The sequence below is a fragment of the Aedes aegypti genome, chromosome 3 (genome assembly GCF_002204515.2).
Source record: "Aedes aegypti strain LVP_AGWG chromosome 3, AaegL5.0 Primary Assembly, whole genome shotgun sequence".
Classification (NCBI taxonomy): domain Eukaryota; kingdom Metazoa; phylum Arthropoda; class Insecta; order Diptera; family Culicidae; genus Aedes; species Aedes aegypti.
Window position 1 is genome coordinate 359,240,961 of NC_035109.1, and position 10,490 is coordinate 359,251,450.

The 10,490-nt window shown below is 39.7% G+C and overlaps 2 non-coding genes across 2 annotated transcripts; both read right to left on the reverse strand.

The window, feature by feature from the left end:
* Nucleotides 1-3,074: 3,074 nt before the first annotated feature.
* Nucleotides 3,075-3,147, reverse strand: Trnar-acg. The gene has a single exon. It is a non-coding gene; the product is annotated as a tRNA-Arg (tRNA).
* Nucleotides 3,148-3,522: 375 nt separating this feature from the next.
* Trnar-acg lies at nucleotides 3,523-3,595 on the reverse strand. The gene has a single exon. It is a non-coding gene; the product is annotated as a tRNA-Arg (tRNA).
* Between the last annotated feature and the right edge of the window lie 6,895 nt (nucleotides 3,596-10,490).

Genomic DNA, 10,490 nt, shown 5'->3' on the forward strand with positions numbered 1-10,490 from the left:
CATAAGAAAATGAATTGGTAAATGTAAAATACTGTGAAACGTAGAGAATACTAGCGAAGTTAAGGCAGTATCTGCCTTCACACTTAATTGATTCCAACCCTTAACAAAGAACAACGAATTTGGGAGCAAACCTTAATTCATCCGAGGTCACAAAATAGAAAGATATTTCGCCTGCAATCCAAGTAATAATTATCATTTACGGAGTAAATGTATGGAATGAAAGTTTGATTCAGTCATTAATTTCTACATGAATTGGGCTTTTCAAAAATTGAAATAAAATAGTTACATGGAAATTTATTGTAGAAAAACTCATGGTTTCATTGGTTAAATAGTAAATTTTTGTTAATAATTGAAGTTAGTATTCAAAAGGTATCAGCAAAAATGTGTGTTTGTCCATGACAAGGGTCAACCGATCAGTTTCATCCCACGAGTGCTGATCTACGATGGTCCGTTTCACAGCATCATTTAAACGTTATTTTCACCAATGTTTAGGCAGTTCAGCAAAACTACCAAATGTTCCAAATGTAGTAACTGGTATCAAATATATCCGTTGTGTAGGTACCAAACTGAATTCACCTCCGTTTGCTTGCTCTCAAGTTCCATTATTCCATCGTTCCCACTTCCCCGATGATTAATGGCAACATCTTTAAAAAGTAATCAATTCATAGTGAACGTTACGACCTTTCCGTATTCCAGCTGAAGGGCAAGGACTTTTCCCACTTTTCCTGCTCTCGCTCCCGTGTAACAAAACCAAATATAAACACACTCGCTGCCAGCTCTTCCCGAAATCTGATGAATAGCCCGAAAAAAGACACCGAAAGTTTTACACAATCGACGAAAACCATAAATAACACCTGAGAGTGCAAAACTACCAAAGTAAGACCATTAAACGGAACAAATGGCGCTTCACGCGACTGCATCGCTAGAAAGACCTCGAAAGACGAAACTCGGGTCCAGGTCGTCATGGAGAAACGATACATCTCTGACGCATCTACAGTGTTGGACAAACTTGTTGATTTGCCATAAAAATGGTTAACTTTACAGGATTGGATCTGAATAAGAGACATAAGTTGCATTTTGACATATATTTTTGGATGATTTTTGTTTCTAGAATTACATTAAATAATAAAATAGACATAATTTGATTGTAGGACTTCCATGTTTTCAGATAAATCAAAATTTTCGTTACAAATTTCACTTTAGGTGAATCGTTATTACTTTTGATCTCATGATTCGAGTAATGTCTGGCGAGTCGTGAAAAGTTCACTCAGATTGATCCATAAATAATAAAAAGTTCCGAATGCATTACCCAATACTGTACCAACCTACTTCCGAATAGGTCGGCACAAAACGAAAGTTTTCCTAAGGCCCCTGTTTTCATAATTGTTTGCTCGTTTCGAGCAGGAGGGAGACGGCGATCCGAACAAAAAGAATCCTCTTGTTGTCACCATTAAAATAATAATGTCCCTTCGAAGCTAATCCGATGATTAATTTGATTTTTGCCTGGTGGCTGGAACCCATCCGAATCCGAATCCGAATCGCCACCGCGGCAAAGAGATGGAGAGTTTTTTCATCTTTGCCCATTAGGGTGCAGCTTGCATTTTGAACGTTCTCAAAACTTTTTCCTGTGCTTATCTATAGCGGAAAGCCTTGATCGCCGGAGAGACTTCATTTATCATTTTTTTCTTCGGCCTGTAAAACAGTTTTATTATTTTTCTATTTCTTTTATCCCCGAGCAACACACATGTTATAGTTGTGTATTATCAACTGATGTATGACTAATTTTGGTCATATATCAGTTGATAATACACAATTATAACATGTGTGTTGCTGGGGTCAGTATCATTTCAAACAGTACATTCATTTCTTTTATCTAAGTGTTTTGTGTTTTAGACAACATTTTCATCCTAATTTGCTGAAACTAAAAACCTTCTATAAATATTTGCTTAACAACATATTACATGTCATTTACCGTAGTATTATTGAATTTTTATGATTGAGTTGATTTCGCCTGTTTATAAGAGAAGAAAAATCGCTTTTAATTAATTTAAACCAACTTTAAATTACGTAAACAGAATATCCAAACTTTTTTGCAATCTGCTACAAATGGCACACAGGCTTCGTCCTTTGGAGGAGAGGCCTGAATTTGTCGCACCCTACCGCCCGGTTATCATCAAGGAGGCGAAGTTGAGCTTATCGGAAGTTTTGCAGCGAAGCTGAATGGGCATCATTAGCGCGTGAGTTCGCGAGATTTCCAAGGTCGATTCAGAGGGTGGGGCTAGGGACTTTTGAAATGGCAATGGCATCAGTCGGATTAAGGATTAAAGGCCCGCAGCCACAGCCGACACAATGCAGTGGGAAACTAGAAAGAGACAAAGGCACGCAAAAAAAAAAGAAACGATGGGATATAAATCACACAATTCTGTCATGTACAAAACCATAAATTTTACTTTTGGGACAAATCTTCCGCAATGCCGCATTTGTAGAGTGAATTATGTATTAATTTGAAGCGAACTGATTGTCAGGGAAGACTAGTAAAGTTGTATCGCCGGATGGTGTGAAAGCAGAACAAAAGGGATGATCTACTGGTTCCATTTGTCGCTTCACTTCCAACTTTTTTGGTGAGTCAGGCAAAGATTTTCTGTTTTAATTTTAGATTCAACGATAGGTTCTAGAATAGTTTAGAAAAAAAACATGAGTATAATGATAACTTTATCAGTTGCATGGCAAGACCTATCCTAAACACAATAGAGAGATCTTATTCAGTTTGTTGAATCGGAGACTTTTATGAACAGATTTTTTTTTTCTTACACATTGTACGATTAATGATAAATCATTGATGTTTAACGTAACGTTGTCGATTGTGATCAGCGTTACGTTACTTTATATTGCGTAGTGACAAAGAACAATTTCGTAGATTGGATGCTGAAAACTGTCATATGATTTATTCTCTGATATCATTAATGTTAGTTGGATTACGATAAATCGAATTAAAATACCGATATATCTGAATATCATATAAAATTCAATGAATCATTAACTAATCAAGTTTTTTCTTGGAAAAAAAATTCACCCGATCCTGCCAGGAGTCGAACCTGGAATCTTCTGATCCGTAGTCAGACGCGTTATCCATTGCGCCACAGGACCTATGTGCTTTCTAATTGAAATTAATTCATCAAAATAATTATTCATCACATACCGTTATATAGTCGATTTTGCCACACGGTGTCAAAGTTTCTTACGTCGATTTGAAAAAGTAATCGAGAGTTCATTTTGAAAGTAACCTCTCTGGGAGCATAACGACGGTATCATGAACTAGGGAAAGCGTATCAGTTATAGTTTATAGTGATTCCCTATTTGGCTATATGCGAATCATCGAAAACCTTCACTAATATTATTGTTAAGATATATTGAATATCTACTACATAAACAATTAGATTTTTTAAAATTTTAAATCTATTTAATTATTACGTATGGCGAAAAAAGAAACCATAATGTCCATAACTTTAGAAAAAATTCACTCGATCCTGCCAGGAGTCGAACCTGGAATCTTCTGATCCGTAGTCAGACGCGTTATCCATTGCGCCACAGGACCCATGTGCTCACTACATGAAACTCAATGGTCAAAATTATTATTCTCTTCTATATCGCTTTCGTCCCATTCACAGCGCCAATCTAAAAATAAACCATTTCACACCCTTCTAAGCTTCATGCTCATGCGCTGCGGAGTATTTTGTTTTGCTTCTGCCTTATCGCTTATTCTGCAACTAAGCACCGTGCGACCGATCCAATGTGCGCTTGTCGTTAACATTATGCGATGGTTGTCCGTGTGGTGAGACCAAATCTATCACAGTAGGGAAGGGACTCGGTAGGGAACAGCGGCAATCATATTGGAAACCGTCCGACTTCGGGGATGGATCGGATTAGAAGAAGAGCAGTAGGATAGGTGATTCCAATTTCAATTTGCTGTCCAATTGGTAACAAGTCGTCCTATGATGGTTATGGCTACGAGAGCCGATGTCTGCAATATGGAATCAGCTCATCAAGCTTTGGCCGTTTGGCAATTTCCTGCTTTTAATCGCTTTTTGACTGGCCTCGTCACTGCTTTGCTGATGCTGCCTTGCTGATTTTTGTTGATAATCGGTAGGGTGGAATTGTTTGTGTTCGAGAGAGACAAATTCACGCTGATAGAGAAAATATGCGTAGGACAATTATAAAATTATGAATAGCAGATATATCTCCAATCGTTAAACACATCCTAACTTATTGTTAAAATATAGGGAGCGTCCACGCATTATGTTACACTATGGAAAAAGATGAAGTTTGTATTTCTTGTAGCCACAACGGTTCACTACAGCTTCTTCATACAACATTTTTCTCTAAAATCAACAGTTTCATAGTTAGAATTTTTCAAATAAGTCGAATGCAAAAAATTATAAGCCATTTTCAAAAGTTATTCGCGAGTCAAAATGATCGATTTTTCTATGGAAAACACTTATTGTACCATACCAAAAACATGTGCAAAATTTTCTGCAAATCTAAGATGTGTCGGGTTCTGTGACTGACCGGTTTGATATGGAATTCGTCTATACTACAAAATGTTCTGAACAACACATTCTTCCTATATCACCGTGATACCGTAATTTTAAATTGATCTTAGAAGGAAAAATAAAAATAAATTAAAACTTGTCGGAATTACCTATTTAAAAGCTTGTTGAATATCCTGGAGAAAAATTTCTGTTTATGAAAAGAATATAAGTAAATCGATTCAATTATACTTATTTAATTAAATTTGTAATTTGAACTTTATTATAAACGATAACCTGTTAGTTGAACTTTACATCGGGTCAAGGAAACTTATTCAACAAATAACATAGTTAATTTCTAAGAATAAGTATTCAACTTTAAATCTGTTAATTTGATGAAATTGCCTTCTCATCATTTCTTTAACAAAGTATTGATCATAAAGAAGTAACCTTACCTTCTCAAATATATCTTCTTTATCGCACTTATCCAGTGGAAATTCCCTTACACCACTGTTCCACGACTAGATATTCTTGAATCTCAACCAGTTTTCCTATGAAGAGAACCGATGTTCAACTTTGGGTTAAACCTTGCAACTTGTGTTGAACCGCGAACGCGCTCTTCAAGGGACCCTACTCCTATTTCCTCCCATCTTTCCCTTCCCTTTCCTCTCCCATCGGGTAGATGATGAAATAGGCTCATATATAGCGATGGCACAAATCTCCCAACTGGTGGGGAATGTGTCTTTGGAGCCGGCCTTCTGAAGGTTCGTGGCCACATCTCTCCATCCTCGGTTCTGCCCCACGCTCGCCAAATCGATACGCACTTGATCTGCCCACCTAGCTCGCTGCGCTCCACGCCTTCTTGTTCCAACCGGATCCGAAGCGAACAACATCTTTGCAGGGTTGCTGTCCGGAATTCTTGCAACATGCCCTGCCCATCGTATCCTTCCAGCTTTGGCCACCTTCTGGATGCTGGGTTCGCCGTAGTGTTGGGCGAGCTCGTGGTTCATCCTTCGCCGCCACACACCGTTCTCCTGCACACCGCCGAAGATCGTCCTAAGCACCCGACGTTCGAAGACTCCAAGTGCTTGCAGGTCCTCCTCGAGCATCGTCCACGTTTCATGCCCGTAGAAGACTAACGGCCTTATGAGCGTTTTGTACATGGTACATTTGGTGCAAGCGTGAATCTTTTTTGACTGCAGCTTCTTCTGGAGGCCATAGTAGGCCCGACTTTCACTGATGATGCGCCTTCGTATTTCACGGCTAACGTTATTGTCAGCCGTCAGCAAGGGTCCAAGGTAGACAAACTCGTCGACCACCTCGAAAGTATCTCCGTCTATCATCGTAACACTGCTACCTAGGCGAGCCCTGTCGCGCTCGGTCCCACCAGTTAGCATGTACTTTGTCTTGGCCGCATTCACCACCAGTCCAACTTTTGCTGCCTCACGTTTCAGGCGGGTGTACAGGTCTGCCACTTTTTCAAATGTTCGGCCGAAGATGGCCATATCATCCGCGAAGCAAACAAATTGACTGGATCTAGTAAAAATCGTACCCCAACTGTTAAGCCCGGTTCTCCGCATAACACCTTCTAGCGCAATATTGAACAACAGGCACGAAAGTCCATCATCTTGTCGTAGTCCCCAGTGGGATCCAAATGGACTGGAGTGTTCGCCTGAAACCTTCACATAATTTTGCACACCTTCCATCGTCGCTCTTATCAGTCTCGTAAGCTTGGAAAGCTGTTCTCGTCCATGATTTTCCATAGCTCTACGCGGTCGATACTTGTCGTATGCCGCCTTGAAATCGATGAAAAGGTGATGCGTTGGGACCTGGTATTCACGACATTTTTGGAGGATTTGCCGTACAGTAAAAATCTGGTCCGTTGTCGATCGGCCGTAAACGAAGCCGGCTTGGTAACTTCCCACGAACTCGTTTACTACAGGTGACAGACGACGCAAGATGATCTGGGATAATACTTTGTAGCTTGCATTTAGAATTGTGATCGCTCGAAAGTTCTCACAATCTAACTTGTCGCCTTTCTTGTAGATGGGGCATATGACCCCTTCCATCCACTCATCCGGTAGCTGTTCTGTTTCCCAGATTGTGCCTATCAGCCGGTGCAGACAAATGGACAGCCTCTCCGGGCCAATCTTTATGAACTCAGCTCCAATACCATCCTTACCAGCAGCTTTATTGTTCTTGAGCTGGTGAATGGCATCCTTAACCTCCCTCAAAGTGGGGGCTGGCTGGTTTCCATCTTCCGCAGTACTGACGAAGGCATTTCCTCCTTTGTCCCGTCCTTCATTGCCTGTGCTCTCAGCGCCATTCAGGTGCTCGTCGAAGTGCTGCTTCCACCTTTCGATCACATCACGCTCGTCCGTCAGACTGCTCCCATCCTTATCCCTGCACATCTCGGCTCGTGGCACGAAGCCGTTGCGGGATGCGTTGAGCTTCTGATAGAACTTACGCGTTTCTTAAGACCGGCACAGCTCTTTCATCTCCTCGCACCCCGTGTCCTCCAGGCGGCGTTTTTTCTCCCGAAAGAGGCGGGTCTGCTTTTGTCGTTTCCGTTTATAGCGTTCCACGTTCTGACGGGTCCCTTGCTGCAGCATGACCGCCCGCGCTGCATTCTTCTCCTCCAAAACCTCCTGGCACTCCTCGTCGAACCAATCGTTCCGTCGACTTCGTCCCACGTACCCGACGTTGCTCTCAGCTGCATCGTTGATGGCTGCTTTTATTGTTCTCCAGCAGTTCTCAAGAGAAGCTTCGTCCAGCTCACCCTCTTCCGGTAATGCAGCCTCAAGGTGCTGCGCGTATGCCGCTGCGACATCCGGTTGCTTGAGCCGATCTAGGTCATTCCGGGGCGGCCGTCGGTACCGTACGTTGTTAACGACGGAAAGTTTTGGGCGCAGTTTGAACATCACCAGATAGTGATCAGAGTCGATGTTAGCACCACGATAGGTCCTGCCGTCGATAATTTCGGAGAAGTGCCGACCATCAATCAGAACGTGGTCAATTTGCGATTCTGTCTGCTGTGGTGATCTCCAGGTGTATCGGTATGGAAGGCTGTGCTGGAAGTAGGTGCTACGAATGGTCATATTCTTGGAGGCGGCAAAATCAATTAGTCGTGGGCTGTTTTCGTTCGTCAGCCGGTGGGCGCTGATCTTTCCAATTGTCGGTTTGAATTCCTCCTCCTGGCCAACCTGAGCGTTTAGATCTCCTATGATGACTTTGACGTCGTGGCTTGGGCAGTTGTCGTACTCGCGTTCGAGCTGCGCGTTTAAAACGTCTTTATCATCATCAGTGCTTCCGGAGTAAGGGCTGTGCACGTTTATTATGCTGAAGTTGAAGAACCGGCCTTTGATCCTCAACTTGCACATTCTCTCATTGATCGGCCACCATCCGATCACGCGCCTCTGCATATCACCCATCACTATAAAAGCTGTTCCCAGCTCATGTGTATTGCCGCAGCTCTGGTAGATCTCTAAACGTTCGCACCATTGATCGCTTCCAACACACTTCCTGCAACGCTACGATGCCGAATCCGCAGTCCTTCAGCACGTCGGCGAGTATGCGTGTGCTCCCGATGAAGTTGAGGGATTTACAGTTCCACATACTGAGCTTCCAATCGCTAGTCCCTTTACGTCGCTGTGGTCATCGCCGATTATCCCAGTTCGAATTCTCTCGTTGATTATTCGTTGCTTGATTTTTTTACGGCTGGCTTGCAGGGGCTGACACCAAACCCCTAGATTTCCGGAGGACCATTCACCCGAAATGTTCGGAGGACATTGATCAGTTTTTAGGCTATTTCTTAAATATTTAATTCAAAAATGCAAATGTTCTGAGCTTTATATTTTCAAAACAAGTACTGCAACTCGTAGCTCGTGACTATATACTGTATTTTGTTTTTTGAAAGCTTTAAGCATGTTTACAAAAATGTTTTATGTGATTTTTTCATTTAGCTGATGTGGGAAAACATTGATCATCCATGTAAACAACGATCGGTTATATTTAAAATGTCGTTACTTACTTAAAGCATGGCCCCTGAAGCCGAATTTGATATTCAAACGCTTTTATCTCATTTACTTTTTGAGTTCTTTTAAAATTAAAAACACCTCGAACAGCGGAATACGACTAAAGGTAGGCAATTTCCTAAGGAAATTCTAAATTCTTAACAGTAATTCGTTAATGTTGACTAATTGAACACACTTATACAAGTTTTGACAGCGGAATCGTTTTTGACGATGCCATTTTTAGTGAAAACCGCATTTTCCTTGCTCATATCGTTTGCAGAACTTATGTGAGACATGGGTATTTTTTTTTATTTCCGTACGGGTTTGGGCCGAAAGGTTTCAGATTTTCATGAAAAAATTTCCACAGGCAGGGCTCATCAATATATGAATAAAAAAACTGAGAAAAATTCAGGGTCGCCTATTTTTCCGGAAAACTCAGTTGGACATATTTTGTTTTCCCCTGACATTACTTACTTTGAAAAATCATAACTCAAGAACGAAGCACCATAGAAATAAAGTATTTTTATGAAAATGAAAGCAAATTTTCTAAGGAATAAAAAAAAAATTAACTGGAAAAAATCTTCCACAAAATTTTCCACCGTTGAGAAAATTCGTAAAGAAAAGCCGGAAAAACTATGCTCCAACTCGTGTAAAATTGTCAAAAAAATATTTTTGAGAAGGTAATTTCTTAAGCTTTAATCGCTGAAATTTTTGAAATAGTATTTTTTTTTCGTTTATGAGTTATGACCAATTTTGTAAAACATGTGCCATTTTGAGCCTTTTCTTTGAAAATTCATAACTCAAGAAAGAAGCATCGTAGAAACAAAGTTTTCCATGAAAATGAAAGCAAATTTTCTTAGGAATAAAAAAAATTAACTGGAAACAGTTTTCCACAAAATTTTGCACCGTTGAGAAAATTCGTAAAGAAAAGCCGGAAAAAACTATGTTCCAATTAGTGGAAAACTTTCAATTATATATTTTTGAGAAGGTTATTTCATAAGCTTTAATCGCTGAAATTTTTGAAATTTCATTATTTTTCGTTTATGAGTTATGGCCAATTTTGTAAAAAATGTGCAAATGTGCCATTTTTAGCCTTTTCTTTGAAAAATCATAGCTCAAGAAAGAAGCATCGTAGGAACAAAGTTTTTTATGACAATGAAAGCAAATTTTCTAAGAAAGAGAAAAAAATGTTAACTGGAAAAAGTTTTCCACAAAATTTTCCACCGTTGAGTAAATACGTAGAGAAAAGCCGGGAAAACTATGTTCCAACTCGTGTAAGATTTTCAAAGAAATATTTTTGAGAACAGGATTTTATAAATTTCAATCCTGAAATTTTTAAGATGTATTACTTTTTAATTCCTGCGTATGGTCATAGTTTTGTGAAAAATGCCCAGATTTCTCGTACAAGTCTTTTCGTTTGAAAATCATAACTGAAGATAAAAGCGTCACAGAAACATTTTTTTTTTGTCAAATCGGAATCAAATTTTCTCGAAACTCTGAGATTTTTTGAAATGGAATAAGTTTCCCAGGACATTTTTCACCGTTAAGGAAAATAAAAAGCGGTGTAATTTTTCATGAAAAATATCATCCATTCCGACTTATACTTCATTTCGATTGAAATATGGGTTTTCAAAGAAAAGGCTCATATGGTCATTTTCCACAAAATTGGCCATAACTCAAAAACGAAAATAAAAATGTACTTTTCAAATATTTCAGCGATTAAACCTTATGAAATTACCTTCTCAAAAATATATTTTTGAAAGTTTTCCACTAATTGGAACATAGTTTTTCCGGCTTTTCTTTACGAATTTTCTCAACGGTGCAAAATTTTGTGGAAAACTGTTTCCAGTTATTTTCTTTTTATTCCTGAGAAAATTTGCTTTCATTTTCACGGAAAACTTTGTTTCTACGATGCTTCTTTCTTGAGTTATGAATTTTCAACCAAAGGCTC